The sequence below is a fragment of the Pogona vitticeps genome, chromosome 1 (genome assembly GCF_051106095.1).
Source record: "Pogona vitticeps strain Pit_001003342236 chromosome 1, PviZW2.1, whole genome shotgun sequence".
NCBI lineage: Eukaryota > Metazoa > Chordata > Lepidosauria > Squamata > Agamidae > Pogona > Pogona vitticeps.
Window position 1 is genome coordinate 219345800 of NC_135783.1, and position 23329 is coordinate 219369128.

The 23329-nt window shown below is 42.2% G+C and overlaps 2 long non-coding RNA genes across 2 annotated transcripts in view; one reads left to right on the plus strand and one right to left on the minus strand.

Moving 5' to 3' along the window:
• Positions 1-3312, plus strand: part of LOC144583317 (uncharacterized) — a 21810-nt gene extending 18498 nt beyond the window's left edge. The window contains exon 2 of the long non-coding RNA XR_013537039.1: positions 1818-3312. This is a non-coding gene — a long non-coding RNA (uncharacterized LOC144583317). The remainder of the gene's footprint in view (positions 1-1817) is intronic.
• On the minus strand, positions 3216-16873 carry LOC144583319 (uncharacterized). Its single transcript, XR_013537043.1, has 3 exons — positions 16541-16873; positions 13389-16059; positions 3216-10875 (listed from the first exon to the last, which is right to left on the minus strand). It is a non-coding gene; the product is annotated as an uncharacterized LOC144583319 (long non-coding RNA).
• Positions 16874-23329: the final 6456 nt, after the last annotated feature.

Here is a 23329-nt window from a genome sequence, read left to right on the forward strand (position 1 = left end):
CTCTGACAAAAGAAAACAGGTGTACAGGTATAAAACTTTTGCTTTCCAGTAATATATACAGCCTGCTTTTCTCTCTCATTCTCTCTCCACTCTGGAATGCTTTGACAGGTGCAGAAGTTCAAGTTACAGGGTGGAAGTAGCAAATAAATACACAGCATTAGTGTCTGACGTGCTTACTGAGCAACCGGGGATGTTAATAACTGGCAAGGTACACTAATCTCTGATTGCAACATTTGGTTTACCTTAATCTGGAGGGACAGCTGTATTAAAGAGGGAATTATACTAATCAGTTCAAGGCCCTTGCATATAAAACTTCCCATTAGGCTTAAAGTACAACAGCTTACGCTCATTCTCTAGGAGCCTTACATCTGGTTCTGAATAAGTCTGCCTCTCATTTGCAAGGTAGAAACTGAAAACAAGGGAGGTGGGGGCGGGGGTGGGGTGGGGAGGAGAGAGAGAAAAGGAGGCTGACAGTTGCTGGAGGATGGCTGATAGAAGAACAAACCTCTAATTCTTTGAGATATGTACGGAGAATATGTGTGTGAGAGAAACTATGCATCACACACACACACACACACACACACACACACACACACACACACACACACACACACACACACACACACACACACACACACACACACACACAGAGAGAGAGAGACATACAGTATAGGGAAACAGACCAAAAACACCACCCTCTCCCAGCTGTAAGGCGTCTTAGTACAAAAATAAAAAAAGCATGTGTTATCAACCCTGGGCCATTTTTTTTTTTCCTGTTACCGGAGGTGACCAACATAAAATAAAATTGATGATGTCAGTCAAAAACAGCTAAGCACAAGGCTTGGCTTTGTTATCTTAAGTCAGAAGGTATGATAGGCCGTGCCATATGGCTTTAATCCTCCTATATCTTCCATCACCTAACAGGCAACCTTCATGTAGCATGACCTTATTTGGCAGGTCTCAGGTTCGGGCTGCCCAAAGGGGATTTTTTCCCTCCTGTGTTTCTGCTAGATCCAAAAGGTTTATGTTGATTTTCTCTTTTCTCTCTCTCTCTCTCATTCTCTCTCTCTCTCTTTTTTTTTTTTTAGCCCTGCAAACTATAAATCCGACTGATTACTCTGCACTCTTTTGCTTGACTGAGCCTTTACAATCAGACATCCCCGTTAACAATAAGCTCCTAATGAATCAAACATCTATGGCATTAGTTTCACCTAGCTGCCTCTTTCCCATGCGCTGCAGCTCTTTGTCAGACCTGGCTTGATGAGAAAAGCTAGTGACACTTGGCGCACCTATTGATAAACAAGGCAGTAATGAGGGGGCATAACAAAAATTACCTCCAACAACCTGATTAAAAATGACAGGCAAAGACGACTGCAAAGCTTCACAGTTAAGGTAACTTTGGGAAAAAAAAAAACTTAGGGAGGCAGAGTGGGAGGTAAACATATAATTAAGTGCAACTAAAACTACAGTGTTCTCCCATCAAACTTTCACTGGAAATTAACACACCATTTATGAGAAAAATGTCCGTTGCCACAGTCACTCATATGTGGATATGTATTTTCTAAGACATGAAGTCCTTCGTTATCACACGCCTTGATTCTCTCCTTAAATATACTAAAAAGAGTCTGCAAATCAAACTCTTGCCCTGAAATTCATATTGTATGTACTCTCATGTTAACATTTTCAAGCAGAAGTATTGAAATGTGCTCTATAAACATGTGCATAGTGTACGCTGTGAATGGTGGTAAATGACAGCAAATGCTAAAGGTAGGTACCCAAACCACCTTAGTGTTCTCATTTATTTTTCTTTTTAATAGATCTCCATGTGTTTCGGACACAATTGTTGGGGTTGCCGAGGAATGGGAAGTGGGACTGTGTTGGAAAAGCAGATTGCAGCTCTTCAGCAAACTTTAAAACAGGAGCATTCAGCCGTGTTGGGAGGATTTCAGTCACTGCACAGATGTACTTGAGAATCAAATATAAATGTGGGGAGTGGTTTGGATATAGAAATAAAGCCCGACGACACGTGTATACTTTGCAGATGGATCCTGAACGATACCATCCTCTCTGAGGCAATTGAGTCCACCATGTCCTCATGCCTCACCTCCAAAAAGACAGTACAGTACAAGATCACAACAGCATAAGCGGCATTATTTCTTCAGTATATATCCAAGTGTCCTGAGTTCAGGACATCACTGGTAATTAATAACATATAATTACATGTCTAGAAATGTTGTTTTAATCATCATTTTTCATAGATGTTATGTATATACGATGCCTTTCAATCTAGTTGTGTACATATTACTGTTGAAAAGCCCTGGGAAATGTTTGATTCAATAAATAGTTGTCCTATTTTTGACACTTTTTTATTATAATAATTATGTACTTGGCACCCAGTTTTCCTTTTTGTGAATTGATTTTAATTTGAATAATAAATAAATAAATTAGCTATTAATTTTAGCTGTTTCTGGGACTGTATATTTTTTCTTAGCATACTCTCGGATTTGTACACCACTTTTGGTAAAATGCATAGCAACATGTAAATAAGAAAAAAGCATATTGTTATTGTTCACCTGCACCATCTATGTATGCATTCTTGGGAACATTCCCCATGGAAGCATTTATTTATTTATTTTTAATATCCTGCTTTTCTGCTAAAAAAGATGAGGCACTTAAGCTAGTATCTGAACAAACATATAGCTTAGTTAATACGATACTTGGTAAATTCAAAAAACCTGTACATGAATTATAAACAATACAATTAATTTACAGATTGACCTTTTTAGCATGCGTATTTGACTTCAACAGCTTTATATGAAGACTCTATTTTCAGTTTTTACATTCTGATGCATACCTTGCATGGGGAGCAATGGAGAAACAATTACCTATTAATGAGAAGGGGAACAAATTAATGTACATTAAAGTGTGAAGAGCTCACATAAAAGCAATTCAGCCACAGTAGGTTTAAAACTTTAAATAATGGGAACACTTCAGAATTCCAAGACTATATTTACATACTTGAATTCTCTCGGTGATTATTAATAGTTCAATGAATCTTCCTTTCTACCTTACACTTGTAGCATGGATACAGAATGTCAAAGCTAATTTACTCTTCAAGTTAAATATTAACTAAGAATTGCAAACAGGGGTGACTAAAGGGCCCCAAACCTTCACAAACTGAGGCTACATTTCAACAGTGTGACTATACTGACTGGCTTTCTTTCTTTCTTTCTTTCTTTCTTTCTTTCTTTCTTTCTTTCTTTCTTTCTTTCTTTCTTTCTTTCTTTCTGTTGCAGCAAAAACAACAACAAAGTATCTAATACTTAGATTCCCAATTTGGGGGCCTCATATGTTCTTAGACTACAATTCCCAGAAGTCATGACTGTTGACTGCACTAGTTAGGGCCTCTTGGAATTGTTGTACCAAAAAAACCCTATGGACATCACTGGTCAACTGGCATCTTAAGACTAACAAGTCTTGCTTATCATAGGTGTGGGGTTTGCAACTGAATGGACTTAATCCGCTTTATCAGATGTACAGAGTGTCCATGGAAACGTATGCCAAATAAAAATATTGTAGGCTAGCACTCTGTTGGAAATGCTGAGTGTAGCAGCTCTTCAGGTGGAGTGTTCAGAGTCTGCCCTGGCAGTCTTCAGCTTTTAGTTACACAAGTCGGTGATTGCTCCGTTGATGACAAAGGGGGTTCACACTCACACGAGGGATTGCTGGATGCCTTCTTGTGTGAATAGAGAGGAAAGAGGAACAGACTGTTTGACAGTGCATTTCTCCCAACATGATGTTACTTACAGTTTTTAAGGTGTCCCTAGACTCTGTGTTACGTAATCATTCCTAGGTCTTCTCAGCTGTGCAGTCTAGACATTCCTTGCGGACATAAGGTTCAGCATCTCCATGATTAGTTCGTTAATTCCTGACCATTTTATTCATAGTGATGTAAATCCTAACTTGGTATATCCTTATGCAGTAAAGATGAAAATGTTTTCCCCCTCCTCCTTACCACAAGATGACTCAAGATGATGGGGAAAGGAAATGGTACATACTTGGCAGCCCTTTGTTTGATGACATGGGAAAGAGAATCCAACCAATGGCTACCAGGGGTGGAATTTGAAACCTGCACCCTGACATGTTTTCAGACTGCTTTTTGAAACTCACTTTTAAGAAACAGATCTGGCATGGACATCAGTCATGACTTTGGGGACTTCTATATGCTTTTCTTCCTATACTATCCACAATATATTGATGCACAGCTTGAAGACTGGTAAACATCAAAAGTTAGCATTTTGTTTAAAAATATATATATTTAATGATCTAACAAAGGCATTACCTGCCCTTGCTTTTATGTTATGCAAGCACCACATGCCTTTACCTGTTTGTTCATTTTTCTTGGTTAATTTCACAATGATTATGTGCACTTCAAGATGTTTCTGTAAAATATTCATTACTAAAAATGTGGCAAGTGTTGCCTTCTTTTAGGACATGCAGATGTAGGAATATTGAATGGGTTGTTTCTATCTTTCTGATCAATTAGCCTGTCATTTTTGCTTGCTAGGTACAAATGTTTATTTTCATACAGGGAAAAGGAACTAGTTCTGCACTGAAACATTTTGCTCAAAATGCAGAAATCGTGTTTCTTTTTTTAAATGCTTCTCACCTTCATGCAACTTGTCAAAAAATAGGAATCCTATTACTGGCTTCCTCCAGTTATATAAGTGACTACAAGGTCCAGCTGTCTGTTTCCTGGATTACAAGGATTCACCACTACACAAATAAAAATCTATGGTGGCAAAAGACCAGTTCATACATCCAGTGCGCTCTCAACCCAGCAATTCTCTCAAAAGGGATTGCTAATACATTCATGGCCCTGCTGGGATCATATGTAGCCACCCATTGTTGACCTGCTGCAATTCTGAAAACCACCCCAATCATGTGTGAAATGCCTGTGCTGGGGACAAGCCGAACCCGCACTTCCATTTTTCAGAAGTACACATGCTGACATACTCTCAGATGTAGGGTCTACCGAGTGTTTACAAGTAGACCAAAGAATGCTGTGGTACCTTAAAGGTTAGCTTAATGTGACATAAATGTCCATATGTGACAACAGTCTGATATCAGGAATGAAATGGATACAGAAGTGGGACTAGTGCACTCCCCTCATGGCCTGTGGATTATGCACAGAACTGAACAGAGCTGTGATTTCAAAATGTGGGACTACAGCTTATATGTTCTGGCCCTTGCAGAGTGCATCTTAAAGATAATGCCACAGCTCTGATGCCGCGATATAAGAGTGGATTTTACACCAGCTGAAATCTGGGCCCTTAAAACTGTTTTGCAGCTAATTATTAATTTGTTCAGTGCGGTAAGTGAAAAGAAAAATATGTTCTTAATTAAAGAGCCTGGGAAAATGTAACATGTTTTAGTTGCATTTGTCATTTAGCTGACAAACAAACAAACAAAAATTAAACTTTACACTTAGTCATCTGTGAACTATGCATCTGAGAAAACTTAATTCAGGGTGGTTTGCCATATTAAAAAAATTAAGCTATCACTGAAGATTATTTCTGCCTGTTATTGAATTCTTATTGCAAAATTAGATACGATTGTTTTTGACAAGATACTGGCCCATACTCTTAAAAGATGTGTTAATTGTCCACATGTCCATATGCTGCTTCAAAGGTATAAACCTTGTCCTTGCCTCCTTTTTTATTTTATTTTTTATTATTATTTTTGACTCTGCGGATCCCATACTGAAAAGATTATGGCCTATGGTTTGGAAACCACCCAGCCCAGTGCCACTGCCAAAGCCCTCCAATGCAGTAGAATCGCCATGATTTCAGAGCTTAGTGAGCTATGTGCAGCTTATGTTCCCCACATGTTAGTATGCATAAAAAAAGAGGATTAGTACAATGGAATGGGGGCCAACCTTCATTGTGCCACTAGTCAATTCTGAAATATGACATAATGCCACTCTAGCATAGCGTGCAGTCCAACACATAAGCAGCCCCTTTCTCAGCTTGGGTGGCTTTACTTTTAGTCGGCTGAGAAAGCAGCAAGAATAGTGCTAGAGAGGCCGGTAGGAGGACAGGTTCCCAGGACCATGGATGGAAGATGCCACCAAGATTCCTGGGCCTGCAACTTGCAATAGTATGTGCCTTTGTTGCCTTGAATGTGTTTTTCGTGTTGTTGTTTTTTTACCATTTTAGTGTGGTGTTTGATTCCTCTTTAATATTTGTACACTAACTCTTTTTAGCTTTTAAACATTGTCTTTGAATGATGTAAGCCACGTTGGGCACTTTTTAAAGGAAAAAATATTGTAAATAAATATTTTTTTAAAAAAATAACATAAGATACATGGGTCTGCTGTAATTTTGGGCTCTCTATGTTAGGACTGAGGGACCAAGAGAATGTGGCTGACACTATTAGCAGTTAGGTGGTGGGTTTCACAGGGAAAGCAGGTTCATATGAGCATCCCTGATCCAAGGACTGGGAATGCTTCATGGGGAAAGCCCCATCCTTCTGTCCCTTCTCAGACCTCCCATAGATTGTCTTCTTTCTCTTGCCTCAGTCTTGTGTTCTTCCCCAGTTATTCTAGTTTATGGGCCTTCCTGGATTGGGTGGGGGCTGTCTGTGTGTGAAGAACACCCGTAAGTGTGGAGATATGCAGCCGGTTGAATGCTGTGAAACCTGAGATGTCCTATACATTTTGGCTTGGCATTCTGCCGGTAAACTTGGCCAGAAAAGAGTGATGGATATTATGATTGATATATTGTTGTAAAATTAAGTGATTTAGGACTGAGTCTGATATCATTCTGCACTCAAAGGGAGAGAGAGAGGGAGAGAGACTTTGGATGGATGGACAGACAGACAGGGCAAAGACATACACATCATTGTAGAATCACCTGATTTCTGCTATGGCAGACACATCTACCAATCATCTTTTTTCCATTTAGGCTGAGGTATCTGCATTTTCCTCATCTGATGTAAAGTCATGGTGATCTAACAAGGAAATAAAACTGGTGCCTCCACCAGGATTATGGCTTGTGGAACCAGAAAATAATCAAAAGCAGGATCTAGCCCTGTCATTTGCCGGAATATTCTATAAAACTGAAATGGAACTCCTAATCACAATTTCAGGAGGTAAGTAAGGTCGGTCAAAAGAGACATTCACCAGAGATGGTAAGGATTAAAAGAGAAGTGAACAAACAAAGTCTGAAATTGTTTCAATCAAAATAAAGCCATTTGCTTGAATTAAAGATGTAATGTAAATTTTTTCTAGTTGCAGTGGCCTAAAAGGAACGGCAGCCCCCTCTACCTCTTTTACAGTATATGAACATTTGGACCCAAGCCTGTGAAACTGGGTAGAAATCTCATAAGAACAGGTTGTGTGCTAAGATGTTAAGTTTTCCAGCTTCTAGTCCCTGTTGGAAATCTAACAAGAACAGACTTTCCTCACAGGGCTCTGCCATTTTCAATCTAGGTTCTTCTGCTGCCAGTCCCAGCTGGAAACTGGTTGGAGGAGTTTCTGAAGTTTGTCTTAAATTCAATTTTAAGAAGAAACCGTGGCACATGGTGAACAGGGGGTTAGACTTTCTACTAAGTTCTTCCCAACTTTCTAGTTCTTAAGTAGCTTCTAGCTGTTTCCTAATCTGTTTAAATCAAACGTCTTCCAATGCTCACTTACTGAGGCTCAGTCGTTTCTCTATTGAAATGCCATCTCCAATCCAGAAAGGAATCCATATAGCAAGAGGGGAAAATACAGAGAAATTAAATGAAGCGTTTAGTAGTAAGTGGCAAAAGGCTAAGTTTTCCAGTTGCCAGTGTGGAAAGAAGAAGACATTCCTGAGGGAATGAAGACATTATGATCAAGACAGCTCTAGATTATAGAAAGAAAGAAATTACAGAAGGGAATAAATAGGGCTGGAGCCAATGTCATAAATAGCTGGAATCCTGTTGCTTAGTATAATAAGTCACAATAGAGTAGGGCCATTTTGGATTTGGTGAGTCTACTCCTCCTTAAGTTCCATTTATTCACATTGGCCTAGTCTAGCTGTAACTTACTTTAGTGGATTTACACTAATAGCAACAGGATTTCATTATGATTTCACTGGGGAGCTTCTTTCCACCAATGTATTTCTAGCTTTGTGTGATTGGGTTCTTTTGAAAGTTGTGGCAGTTCCTCCTTTTTGGAGGGAATAAGAGGCAGAGATGACTTTTCGTCATTCTCAATTTCAACTCACTGCGGGCCTGGCCCAAACCGTTCGCTGTCCCCTTGCATAGGGGAGGACTCCACATCACACAAACTGTTCCACAACATGGGTGTCAAGCCCAATCGCCTGCCTTCGGTGGGGTTGTTAGGTCGCATCTGGGTGTATCACTCTCTTCCCATGCCCTTGCACCTTGGGAAAGACTATCACTTTCCATTCTTGTGTCTCGAAGGTAGTTTCATCCACACCTTTTGTCTCTGGGTCTGGCAATAAGTCTCCGACTTTCAAATTTGGGAAGTCCTTCAGAAGATCCCGTGCTTTCTCATATTCAGCATTACTCTCTCCTTTCTCCAACTTCACTTTTCTCCCCTTTCTCTCTTTCCAGTCTAGTACTAAACCTCCTTTCTCCCTCTTCTTTTATATCCTCCTCCCACACATAGATTTTTTGCTCCTCCCCTTTTATTACCTCTCTTTCCTCCACCAGACAAACCTCCACACTCCTTTTCTCCTCTATCAAAACTCTTTCTATCTCTCTTACATCACTCTTATTGATTCCTCCTTCCTCCTTTTGTGGTTCTATCGGTGAGGACGGCTCACTAGACTTTCGCCTTCCTTCATGCTTTGTTGTTCTGTATTGCAAATTGTAGCCAGGTGAACATTTCCACATCCTAGACCATGTATATATGGCTTCTCCTTTAGACACCATAGAACATGAGTGGGCAGTAGAAACAAAACTTTAAAACATTACTTTCAGCTCCCAGAAACTTCTAGCCAGTATGGACATTGCAATCTGCTTGCTTCTGGGCATAGTATCCCAAAAGGAAGAGTTCTAGGCTCTAAGTAGAAACTAGTAGGTATTGTACTGGCATAGCAAATCTGCATTCTACAAGGCAATTCTAAAAATGGAGGCAGCCCAAACAAAATGTTGTACCTTAGAAACTAGACTTTAGATCAGCACCAAAGGTGGCACAGTAGGAGTAGACAGTATAATGTTGCCTTGTACCACATTGGGTGATATTTAATCAATGGGGTTTAACGTTAGGACTTTTTAACTTATAGGCATGATATGCATCCTCCATGCAGACACCAGTGATCTTTTTTTTGTCAATACATCAAATAAACAGATCAAATAATATGAAGACAGATTTGCTTATCTCGAAAGAGAATGGTTGGATCCAGCTGCTTGTTTCCAGTTGGAAGGAATCCAGGCTACAGAAGATGAAATAGTGATCCTTTAAAAAGGCCGTTTGAAAAGGCAAAACAATGACATTCATATAAACTATGTGAAATGGGCTTACAAGCAAAGATTTTTCCAAACTTACAAACATTGTTGCAGCTTGTGAGCGAGGAAGGGAAATCTGAATTTTTGACCATGCCAGTCTGGTCATAATTAGCTGACTCTCAGAAGAACTTTTTCACTCTTTCTTGACCAAACAGGCATTTGTGGATGGCAAAGGGATTCTGTGTCTCGTTGTAAAAATAGTTTTAATATATTTAAAAAAGAATAAGAGAACAAATATTTGAAAGCTCATTCATTTAAACTGTGAAATTATTGTTTTTTACTTTGTGGATGGGATGATCTTTACTTGAAGTTAGCAAAGCTTTGATGCCTATATCCTATCATAGTTTCAACCTTTCCACCCATCCTGTCACTACACAGTTGTCTGGTAATTAAGAAAAAAACTCCAAAGATGTTATGTGTCATCAAGTCACTTCTGATGTGTGGTGACTCAGCTAATGAGCTCCAAAATGTCATACCATTAACAGCTCTGCTCAGACTTTTCAAACTGACATCTGAAATGTTAGAAAGGTTGCTTTTCTTTCTACTGCCCTCTCCCCTTCCTAGCAATATTTTCTTTCCTAGCAACCTCTGCTTCCGTCTTGCAAACTAATAGCTGTGGCTTCTTTTATTAAGTTAACCTATCTCATGTTAGGCCTTCCTCTTTTCCTACTGCCCTACTGCTCTCCCCTTTTCAGCAATATTGTATTTTCTGGTCAATTCTGTCTTTTCATTATGTATGTGGTAGGATAACCTTGGTTGACTCATTTTTGACATCTAGTGAGAGTTCAGGCTTGACTTGACTGAGCACCCACTTTTCTGCCTCCCTGTGATATTTGTAAGGATCTCCTCCAACACTATATTTCAGATGAATTGATTTTGTCCCCATCTTTCTTCACTTTCTTTCACATATTTATAGATGATTTTGGTCTTGGTTTCTGGTGACAATCTTTGCTAACTCCCAGTTCACCCCTTTTTTTAGTTTTAAAAGACAAGGGGACATCTTTTGGAAAACATGCACACAAGACATTTTTAGAGCTTTTGGTCTAACATAGGTTTTTTTCCTCAGTTAACCTAGCCCAAGGCAGGGGTTTGGAAATTGGAACATAGCTTTCTCATCTGTGTTCTGTGGAGTAGGCATAGCGACATTAGTTCACCTGAGAGGTTAAAGGATGTGTATTTTAATCCACTACATATGTTGCATTTATTCACACCTTTGCTTCACCATTTCATTAAGTCCAAAAACAGCCCTGCAAAATATTTTAGCATAGAGGGACTGCAGTCACATCCAAGCTGTTCTTGCTTCTGTTCTTTTCCAGCAACCATAGTACAGATGGGGGGGCCTCATCTTCTGGGATCCTCCAGCACTAGGTAATTCTACAAAAGGAAAGTTTCTTTTGGGATTTATGTGTAGCGTATGTATACTTAAACTTCTGTTTTAAAAAGTCAGGAAATTCAATTCATCCAAAAGAATTCATTTTTATGAATGTGGGATATTGTGCTTCTGTATCCTTGATTCACAACACCAAGAAATGGCCCAATATTGCTGCACAATATAGTGCCCACACTGCCATCAGGAAAAAGGATGCCAAGCTTTACATAGCAAAGGGCAGTCTTGTAGATCAGTGGTCCCCAACCTTTTCCGAACCACGGACCAGTTGGAGGGGAAGGGTCCATGCGCGGGTGGGCGGGGTATGCGTACGAGTGGGTGGTGTGGGTGGGTGAGTAAGTGGGCAGGGCACCCGTGCATGCATGGAGGGGCGTGTGTGTGTGTGCGTGGGGGTGTACCTGTAGGGGAGGTGGGAGATCTGTTTCCGTGGCCCGATCTTGCCAAGGCCATGGCCCGGTACCAGACCACGGACTGGGGGTTGGGGACCCCGGCTGTAGATCATCTTGACTGCTGCCATTATCAGCATTCAGGCTGCCCTTTGCTACACAAAGCTTGGCATTCTTTTTCTTGCTGGCAATACAGACATGATATTGTATAGCAATAGTGGGCCATTTCCTGGCATTTTGAATTGTGGGGGCAATAGCACAATATCCTACATTCACAAAACAGATATTTTTTTAATGAATTAAATTTTGTTGTGATTAATGATCCCAGGGATGGTAGACACTGCTCCTACTTTTCAGAGACTCAGACATGTTCCCAAAATAGTGGATCCACTGATGGAAATGGAAAGAGGTTTTCCTCAGTTCCATTGACAATGTAGAAGAAAAACTTTCAAGGACTACAGCTGGGTAACCTCTGCATGGCCATAAAGCTTTGAGGAGGCAGTTACCATTTATGCCAATGTCAGATTTCTACCCCCCACCCACCCTCAAGGTTTAATTGCCATGCAGGTTGGGGCCTTGCCAGGGTTACAGCTAGAGAGCCAGAGTGCCAGGCTTCCTCTGTGGCCTGTCTCCTAACGTGATGGGTTTTAAACAGCTTTTGATGCTGCAGTAGGAAGCTTCTTCCCCTACCTCCTAAGTGAGGTAAGTGAGGTTGGAGCAATTTTCTTCTGGGAAAATGAGAGGAAGTCCTAGAGAAAGAAAGAAAAGTAAGAAGAAACAGAAAGAGATAGAGATGGGTTGCTCATGATCAAGCAGGCACAGATCACAAACTGCCTCTGGCCCAAGATGAGTGGGGAAGATTAACAAATGTATTTACCAAAATTGTATTTACAAACATATATATTTTCAGAGGGATCACACAATCTAGGCAGGTGACCCTTCCCTAGGTACCCTCAAACATGGGTTAGAAGAACCTAATCTTGAGGCAGAGGCAGGGTTCCTCTCTGTTGGCAATGTGTTTGTGTGCTTCCCTGCCTTCTACTGTGGTGCATGATGGGTAAGACATGTCAGTGTTTTCAATTCCCAAATATAATTTTCAGGGAAGACCTGTAGCTCAGTGGTGGAGCATGGGCTTTGTAAGCATAAGGTCCTACATTCAGCCTTTGTCATTTCCAGATAGGGAAGAAAAAACGTGGAGAGCTGCACCCTGCCAGCATTGGCAATATTGGACTCCAGGAACCATCTCCCAATGAACACAGGAAGGTACTTTACACAAAATCAGACCCACATGGCACATCTCTCTATGGACCTATGTAGCAGGTGGGCAAAGTGCAGCCCAAGGACCACCTGCAACCCTCCAAGGTTGTTTCGGTGGCTCTTGGCACTCTTGTTGCTCCTCTTTTTGCTGGCAAAAAGAGAGAGAACCACAATTCCCAGGGATTTCAGAAATTGTGATTCACCCCTTAAGTACATGCTCCTCTTGAGAGCTTCCATAAGAAATCCCTCCCATCCATCCATCCACCTTACCCCCATCTTGCAGCCAATCAGGAGGGTATAAAAAGGGAGGTCCCTGGATCAGTTCATGTAAACAAATGAGGAACAGGTATCTTGTAAAGTTAATGGCTTCCAATTGCCCATTCAAGAATAAACCACTCTCAAATACATGTCAGTACAACATGCAATGAGAAGTTTCCTGGGGAAATGCATTGACCTCAGAGCTACTGAATAGATTATAGCTAAATTTAGAGTCAGCAAGCCAGCATGAAAGGCGCTACCGATTATGTCATGGCTCCTGCTGGTCAGAAAGTCCCAGGGCTCTGACCTTGCAAGCATAGCTTCAGTCTACCACTGCTCGTGCAAGTCAAAAACATATCTGAATAACCATTTTTCCAATCAAGAAGCAGACTTTTAGCTACTTTTTGTTTCATTTTTGTATGTGTCTCCTGGAATTTTTGGCTATCTGTGCAACCCACAAACAGTCCAGGGAGGAGGGGACACAGGAAATTGGTCCCTAGGCTTCCCAATGTTTGCCCACCCCTGCTATACACCAAAACTGGATTCCAGTGGGCTGGTGGTGTTTTAATAAAGCCCTTCAATTTCCAAATGCTGCTTACCTTCAATGCCAGTTTCACACAGTGTCAGAAGTGCCGGGAGAATCTCCTGCCTAGAATCTCAAATAAATCCCAGCCTTTACATTCACTCATTACCTCTCCAGAAAGAGAATGTGCAGTTAGTAAAATTTTATACAATTAGTGCTCTCAGAGTGCTTTAAATGCAAACCTGTAAGAGGAAAGTAAAAACAAATCAAAGTTAATTGTGACTGGCTGGAACAAAATGCTTAAATCAATATGATGGCGGCTCATCTGCTTGTCATTTAGCCATTACCTGGGAGACGGATACCTCCTACTGTGGCTGATTTCTGATACACATTTACTCTGCCTTGATTCTGCAGATACTGGTTAAGCCAAAAGCTATCCCATACTCCCTCCCTCATTATATTGTTTGCTCTTAATGTGCCTGCTGGTTCTTTTATATGCATCATTTTCTCTTTGTCTGCTAGTATGAAACATCCAGAAAGTGCATAGGAGCGCTGGGGGAGACACACGGGTATTTCAAAAGTTAAAACACAGGCTGGGAAGCAGGGGAAAAAAGCCCTCCTTCACAAAGCAACTGAAATGAACATCTTAATTGTATACAGTGTAGTGCAAGTGTAGGATGCGGGAACATGCCCCACGATGCATGCGTTTGAAGCCTGAAATGGCTTAGCACTAGACAGCACTACCTCTGCCTGAAGGACTGTTTTCTCCCATTGAAGTCTCAGATTATTAAAATCTTCTGGAGTGGCTCTCTCGAGCATCCTGCCAATTTCTGAGTTGTGTCTGGCAGGAAAGAAAGAGCCACACCATCCATCTCCATAGCCACATCATCTCCGGCTTGGTTTACTGTCTAGTAGCGTGATGAGAAGCCCTAGAGAAGGCCAAAACCCGTGTGCCATTTTGTCAAGTTTGAGCTGGGTGATTAAGAGGGTTGCTCTATCGCTGCTGCTCCCAATTCCTGTTTATAGGCTGCACTCGGAAGAGTTACATTTCTGAACTTCAGCTCCCAGAATTCAATAGCCAGAATAGCTGGTTGCCTTACTAGCTGGTGAATTCTGGGAGCTGGAGTTAAAAAACAACAACAACCTTCGCCAAGCTCTGACTACAAGTGTGCAGGAGCCTGGCCCATGATGCTCTCTTTTAGAGGATGCTTTTGGAAGGTCTCTGTGTTTAAGCCAAACGTGTCTTTGCTTGAGCAGACAGGGTGGCGTGGGGTTACCATGCCGAGGACAGAACTGGGCTTGCCGTGTGTGCTCCAAAGACCATTTCTTCTCGCCTTGCCCATTCTTCCAAGCTCTCCAAAGGCATTCTGTAAGGAACCATTTCTTCCTCTTTTGCCTGACCCTTTAAGCGGCAAGGCCATTTCACTGCACAATCCTTCCTTTTAGCCTATTTCTGCTTGTTCCCTTGAAGTCTCACTCCCAAATACAACTGTTGAGGGCTAGTCCGGGGCAGCAAAGGGACACACTTTTCATCTCCAAGGGCCTGGGTTAGTAGCCAGCGGGTATATAGCAAGAATCTATTTACCAGCAAGGCATAGAAATTTCCCTGTATATTGCCAAGCGGGGGCAACCAAGGTACAATATGCAGTGGAGTGGGGTCGCAATTCAGCCTGACATGCACCTGCAGATGTCCAGGTTTAACCCAGGTATTGCTAGATAGAAAGATCCTGGTGCACTTCTTCCAGACCCTGCAGCATCTATAGTTCATCTGGAACGGCCCAAGATCAGCTCAAGACATTTTGCTGCCTGAGGCACAGCAGCAAATGTTTGTCCTCTCACAAGCAAAAGTGCCCAGAACCCTGAGCCAGTTAAGTTATTTTGGCACAAACAAAATAAATGTTCACATCTTGTGAACATTGTCTCCATCTTCCTGGCAATAAAAATGCAATCCATGCAATAAAAGTCAGAACAGAGAGAGTCTGGAGCAGCTTCTTTGAGATGATGTTGATACTTAGAACTGCACAGCAGGAAGGGACCCTATGGATCATCAAATCCAGCCCCTATTAAGGAGGCACAGTGGGGAATCCCAACTCCCAACTGCCTAAACTATTGAGCTATCCAATGCTTCAGATGGACAATGCATTGTTTTTTAAACCCTATAAACTTAAATCTTGCTCTAGGAAGGTGGATTGAGTAATGTACTCTGTTGTATCTTACATAATCATGGATCTTTAACACAAACAGCTACACAAACAGTTAGAAGCGCTTGAAATGCAGATGTCTTAGATTTAGAGGGTGGTCAATGAAGAAGTACTAAGCTGAGTTTTTTTTTCAAAAGGCTAAGAAGTCAAGAAACCCATAACATGGAGACTGATAGAAAACGAGAATAAGAAACTGAGTGTAGAAATTGTTTCTGCTGATAATACAAGGTTTAAACAACTGGAGAAATAAGTGCAGTTCGGGACACTTATTGGCTGAAGTTCTTACGAGACCAGTTTGGACAAACAAGCAAAACCAGGTTCAGCATCACTCAAGTGGATTCTGATTATATTTACCCTCTCAGCCTCCTCTCACAAGCTATTTGCCAGACACCAGGTGTTGCTGGGGGTAGGTACAAGAGACCTTGGAGGGATCGGAACCATTGCTGGCTAGGAAGCGGCAGATTCTCCAAACGCAAAGCTACTTTAGCTCCTGCCCTTGGTGTTGTTAAACGTGGGAAATGCTTGAAAACTCTGCAGAGAGCACATCTGTAAAACAGAGGACAAATAAACGGGTCAGGTTTCCACTGCCAGTTTTCATAGGATATAAAGGACAATCGGGGCTAGCAGTACTGCTATGATAATAGGTAAATGAGGGAACTAAGGTGCCACAAGCCTTCCCCCCCCCCCACACACACACACCATTTTAAAGCTACCAAAACAGAGGAGAGAGTTACCTTGAGTGCTTAGGTGCCCTTTAGTGAGGGTTTCCCCACCACCACCTTTCACTCTCTGCCTGCAAATCAGCATTTTCAGTGGACAATAGGCTCAGCAGTGGCCTTATGATTGCCTCTTTTCAAATGGAAATGGCTATCCTAACTCCTCTGCCAGAGTTGTGTTTTCAACCCCCCCCTCCTTTACCAGAGCACAAATTGCAGTTTACAAGGCACAGAGAGGAGGGGGAGATGGGGGGGGGAAATCTTAGCTGAATATCTTTTTTTTTTATTCGACAAACTGACATGTAAATTACCCTTTAAGTGCTCCACTCTAGGGCTCTGATCATCTCCTAATTGTCACAGTCAATTGTAGCCAACAGTCTCTTCATTCCCAAGCGCTTTGACAACAAGCGTAAGGATCAAAGCAGCATCAGCTCCCCTTCAATATCCTCCTGTTTAGGATGCTACAAAAAGCCTGAAAAGGAAAAGGTGTAAGGGCATTACTGTAGAGGAAACCAAGAGGAGAAAGTATTATAATAGTCATTTTCTCCTGCGCTAATATGATAGATCCTTATGTGCATTTGCTACCACCGATTTGACATAAATACATAAACAGCCGAGGGAATCAAGTGCGCTCTTCACCTACTAGTCTAAGATGTTACAACTCAAAAATAAACAAAATATCTACATTTTATTATGAAATGAGCCAGGCCTCTCTTCCTCCCTCCCTCCCATTCCCTCTCCTGAACCCTCCCAAGTCTAATGCATACAAAGAGCATTAGTGGCAATTTTATCTTCCATTACATTACAGTTCTTTTAAATACAGTACAGAATCAGGTAAAACCAGAGCCTAATTCTGGTGACATCTCAACCCACATTGCAGTTTCCTAGGTTTGCTGCTACGAAACGGAGGTAAAGAAGACCACAGTCACAGCACCATTCACACGGCATATTTTTGCCAGAATAAAAACAAAGGTAGCCAGCCGTGCTGGGCCATGGGGGTGGGAGAGGGAGGGGAGAGCTGGATTCACTGCAGAGTGAACATCCAAAATGCCAAACAGTACGCAAACTTTTCAGTTTGCCAGAGGGCTTCATCTGCTAGGTGACACACACACACACACACACACAAAGATGGGGATAAGAGAAGAAACAGAAAAGTCCACAACTGAGAAGACCACGAGGCCTGCCATCTTAAGATGGAGACTGCAAACTGAATGGATCTGCAAACTGCAAGGGTCAGATTACACCCAACAATGCGTATTCGGACAAAGAACTGATCTCACTTCCTGAAAACACAAACGCTCACCAGCACTGAAAGATGTGCGCCTGCCTTGTTTTGAGTAAAGCAGACACACTCCTAAACTGGCATAAGACAGGCACTGGAAAATACAACCATGATCTCTCTGTATAAGCATATTTTGAGAGAGAGAGAGAGAGAGAGTTGCACTAGATAAACAAATGAACCCACTTGTGAGTGTGACCAGGTCACAAGGTCCTAGTGATTGAAAAGGATACAGCTTTCGAAGTCCAGTTTTTTTTCTAAGTGATTTGCAGAAACTCTTTTGCAGCACCTAGCTTGATGCAGTGTGGATAGAATGCAGACTAGGACTCTGGAGAAGAGGGTTGGAACCCTCCACTTCGCCATGGAAGCTCACTGGGGAACTGGTAAAACCACTCCTCAGATATCTCACTTACCTTGAAAGCCCTGTTAGAGTCACTATAAGTCGGTTCCAACTTGACCACACAGAACACACGCACACTGCCTGAGGCAGAGTTCTGGTTAACTCAAAAGCTTGCACAATTTGGGGACATTTTGGAGACAGAATACTGATGTGTGTTACATAAATCCAGACAGCCAAATTTACGTACATGATGGCCTTTCTTTACATTGGGAGGCACAGGGCAGGGCTCTGGCTTTCTGTGCTCTGTCTGCCCAGCTGCTGCTACTGCACCACAAAGGCAACAAAACTAAAGCTACTGTAAAAGCCAAGAGGCAAAGCAGTGCTGAGCGTTCCTGCCTTTGTCCTGCTGAGGGAGGCTGTATGGGGCTTAAAGAAAACCCAGGCCAGAGCTGTCTTGCCTTTAAGTTGTCAGATCCCAGAGTCTGAACCCAAATTACACCCCTTTCTCAGGGTTTCTAGAACAGTGGTCCCCAAAATTGGGCCTTCAGATGTTCTTGGACTGCAGCTCCCAGAAGCCTTCTCCACCACTTCTGCTGGCCAGGATTTCTGGAAGTTGAAGTCCAAGAACATCTGGAGGCCCAAAGTTGGAGACCACTGGTCTAGAATAAGGGGCACACCCTGTGAGAATTACATGCCTTTCAAGGCACAAGATGCAGCTCTCCAGTTCTGTTTTTATGGCCCCGGAGCACATCCTAGATACGCCCAACCAGAAGAAATTGGAAGCTGAAAGGCACGAACCAGTGAAGGAGTTGTCTCTTTATATCAACAGGCTAGGCTGCTCCAAGCTCCATTCTCCTCCACAGCCTGGGCTTCACTGCCCCCTCAGGAATTCTGGTAGAGTAGCTCTCCTTCTCCTCCTCCTCTTCCTCCTCCCCTTTTACCACTGCTAAGGAATCTAGCAGGCCAAGCTTGCTGGTCTGCTTGCCGATCCAGGCAACAATTCCACTTGTATGTCTTGTTCCTGCCAGCAAAGCAAACACTCCTGATTCCTACCCCTAACTGCAAATGGTACATTTTAAATGGATCTTTTGTTACTCGTTACTTGGAGGCTGCCACTGATAAGCTGCCATTATCATTACTCCAGCTGCACAATGATTCATTGCACATTGTTAAGGTGCCATGTTGTCATTACCAATAGGCCAGAAAAATACATGGGAAATATTTTTGGTTCCCCGTAGTGGCCAGTTTTGATGTTGTACCTTGGAAATACAGTATTTATAAAAACACAAAAGCAAAGAATACTCCTTTTGCTAGTCTAAATTGATAAGAGAATCATATAAAACCCAGGAAGTTCCTATCAAAGTGCTACTATGAATGTTATTTAAAAGTAATTGGTGTTATTTCTTACATACAATTAACTTTACTATTACTTGTTGCACTATTGTTATTTAGTCATTAAGTCATTTCCAACTCTTCACAACCCCATAGACCAGAGCACACCAGGCCCTCCTGTCTTCCACTGCCTCCTGGAGTTCGGTCAAATGTTGCACTATAGGTACATCCAAAAGTGACTTTGTAGCTATTAACTACATTAGTCATTTTCCAAAAATAACTCGGTACAGTTACGTTGCTTGTAACTACTTACAGTACTTCCATAGCTCTACACCTGCCTTATGCTCTCTATAAAGCTTCTTTCGAGCAACACATACTTTTGCCTTCTCCTTTCTTCAACTCCAGACTTCCCAACTCTTTTTACTGCTTATCATGTTGCACAATGTGATTCATCAGTTTTTTAAATACTGGCATTATCCTAATTGTTTATCATTATAAGGAGTTATTTTGGGAGGGTGCATGAAATTTCATGTTATAGGTATCATGCTGAATGTTACCTTGTTTAGTAAGGCACAACTGTATAAGTGTTGCTATTGCGCAAGCCGGGATCCTGATGAAGATAAGCTTCATCCTGCTTGTGCAAGCAGAGCTACCTATCTTTATCATGTTGACAGGACAGTCCATCTAATGGAAGCTAAAGAAGGTCACTGGCTATTGTTTGTTTTTACTTTGGTTTTTAATTTTGCATATTTTACTTGTTGTAAGTTGCCTTTTTCCCCAAAAGGAGTGATTAATAGATTGTAATGGTGGTGGTGGTGGTGATGCCAGTGTTGATGCCAGAGATGAGTATGATGCCATGATATATCAGAAAGAACAAAGCATTTTGAGGTGCCTTTTGTGCACTGTAGCTCACTTCTTCAGATGCATGGAGCGCCTCTATGCATCTGGAGAAGTGGGCTATAGTTCATGAATGCTCCCCCCACATAGAACTTCTTAAGTCTTCAAGGTTTCACAGGACTCTTTGTTGATTTCTACTGCAACAGATTAACACAGCTACCTCCTTAAATTATATGCCAAGAAGTTCTCCTGCACATACCCGACTCCAGTGGATTGGTGCTGTGCCAGAACATTGCTGCTTACACTCCTTCTGTCAGAGATCTGAGCCTTCTGCATACTCTTGGCATACATTCAACCATATATAGGGAAGAACTTGGGCCAGTTGTCACATTCAGCAGCATTCCTCATAGCAGTTTGGTGATGCTTTTTTAAAAGGAATGAAATCAAATCAAAGAGATAATTAAAAGAGGAAATAGAGTTGCCCTTTCTCACAGCCTGAGTCCTCTGCCTGGTCTACGGCTACTCTAGTTTTCTAGGCAGCCTCTTTTAAAGCAGGCATAATTGCTTATGGTCAACATGCAGTCGCCACCAGATCACACATTAAACAGATAAGCACTATTATTATGAGAACAGCTTCTTTGACCTCACATTTTGGTCCGGCTCAGCATTCCTGTGCCCTACCAGTATGGTTTGGAACATTGTGCCAACCTTGCATGTCATTTTCAACTAGGGGAGCAGCACTCAAAAGCCAGTGTAAAGCCGATGTTTATGCACATGAAAAGAGGAAAGTAATGAAATATGATCATAGTGATCCTACAAAGGTTTGTTTAAGGCAGTGTTCTATGTTTGAAAAACAAAACAAAACAAAACAAAAACTCCAGTTAAGGCGCAGCATGTGTTGCTTGGCAAGAAAACTGACTGGAGGATGCTGAAGTGAATGTATGGAAATAGAAACCTTTCCTTAAAAACGTGGCCTAATCTTCTTTCTCTTTTCTTAAAGCAGACCATCTAGAAGCCAAAGTTTTTCAAAGTCCTGGAAAAGTTTTGATCATTTAATTCCAGGGAAAACCTCACCAGGATGGAGAGAGGGCGATGGGTGGAGGGTTTCAGACTGTTGTCCAACCACATACCCTTATTACTATTTCCAGCCATCAAGCCTCTTCTTCTTCCAGAGCAAGGAGCTTGGGAAAGGTACCTTTTCCAACTGCCACATGCAGAATCCTCCTGGCCAACACATCCTGGGTAGTTTTATTTTTAAAAGCCAAAGCAAAAACACTTTTTTCCCCCAAGTACTGGGCAGGCCTACATTTCTAAAGCTCACTTGTGAGACCCTGATGTGGATAACAAATTTCCATATGAACACACACTCCGCTGTTTGGGGTAGTGAAGTGAAAGAGGCAATGCTCTTTACTGGCACGTTTTGATTATTACTGATGAGAAGGGGCAGACAATGCTTAAAGCATTTTCTGGGTAGTTGACGATACATTTATGAAGATAACATTTTGCCCCCATCCTAGCAAGCTGGGTGCTCATGTTACCAACCATCATGTTGCCAACCATAACTCAAGTCATGAGCAGAGGTTTGACGGCAGTATTGTAGTTTAACCACTCCACCACAGGATGCCATATTGTCTTTCCCCCATTACCTTTTGGTTGAAGAGGTATCGCGTCAGTCGGGACAGATGAGCCATCTAGATCCTGGCAAAGGGTCTCTGTTTCTCTTGCAGCAATTCTTTGTGACATATCTCCTACACCACAAAAAATGAATGAACTTCATTTGCTGGCATAGGAAGACCTGCAGGGCCAACAGGCACCATGGAGAGCATCTTAAATCCCCCTGTGGCCAGGGCTGTATTAACCCATGGCTGAGCCCCTAGGCTTTCAGGTATATATTTCAAGGCCCCTCTAGCATTTCAATATTTCACCCTACTACAGCTAACAGCCTGACGCTGGTGCAATAGGTACCAGACCACAGTAGATAGCCCTACCTCCATTTTGAGGGTCTCCTGAAGAACTCTATTCACAACTTTCAACATATTTTTAGTGTGCAATGAGAATGCTTCAGGAAAGCAGCTCAGCAAAAAAAAAACGATCATAATAAAATAAAATAAAAATTGACGGACCAGTAGCCTCTGCAGGGTCCCTAGGCTTCAGTCTAGTCATGAATAATATAGCCTTGCCTGTGGCTGTCCCAAGGCCTGAAATGAGGAGGAGTTCTCCAGTGCCCCCCTCTCTCACACACACACAAACACAAACACAAACACACACTTATTGTATCCCAGAGTGTGCGATCAGTTTGCCTGAGCCCAGTGGTATTCTTTGCAGGGGCCTTCCATTGGTGCTGCTTCTTGGTCACATCAGACTAGTGGAAACTGGTCTATGTGAGAAGGAGGCAGAACAATGGAGGCTGCCTCTATATAGAGTGTATGGAGGCTTCCTCTGTCACCCAAGGACCTTTTAAGTGTTGCAGCGAATCCTCAGAATTCACACAGTGCAGAGGGACACTTTTCTAATGGTTCAAAAAAAAAAAAAGCCATGTGGGAACAGCATAGATGTGAGGGAGCTGATCTACCTCCCACCAGTTTGAGGACCCATAATTCATCCTGGAAGGCATCAACCGAATGATGGGAGTGCGAGTCCATTAATTCTGAAAATCCCATCCCTGCCAAAGGGCACATCCCTGCACTTGGGCCCATCAAGGCATGTGAATGCTGGGCAGGGAGTAGAGCACAAGCAGTGCGAGTCATGAGTGTTTTTGTTACTTCAGCCCTGGAAGCAGCAGTGCAGGGCCTGACTGGGGCAAAGCCTTAATGGGCCTTTCCACATGTCTTAGCAGCAGCACAGAGCCTGAAATAATTCCCCATAGAATGCTGTGCGTACAGGTGAGGCGTGCTTGCAGAATGCGAGCATTAATGGGAACGGCAGCAACGGAGAAATGTGCTTTGGTTACCCATTCTTTGACAAACCACTTTTTGTGAATTCTGTCTACTCTGTCGCAAGCACCACACTGCGGTGTGTAGTGCCTCTGCTTTTGTCAAGCAGTCCACCACGTAGGACGCACGCTAGCACCCAGATGCTAAGTGTTTTTGCGAGAAAAATCAGCCAGCGAAACCAAAGTAATGTCATATTTTATGGCAGTGCATTACGGGAGCATTTTCATTTGGTACACACACACACACACACACACACACACACACACACACACACACACACACACACACACACACCCCTCTTTCCAGGACTGGCCTATTAAAAAAAACTAATCTGAGCACCCTGATTCCCAGCCAGCCATCCCGGGTTTATAAAATGGAA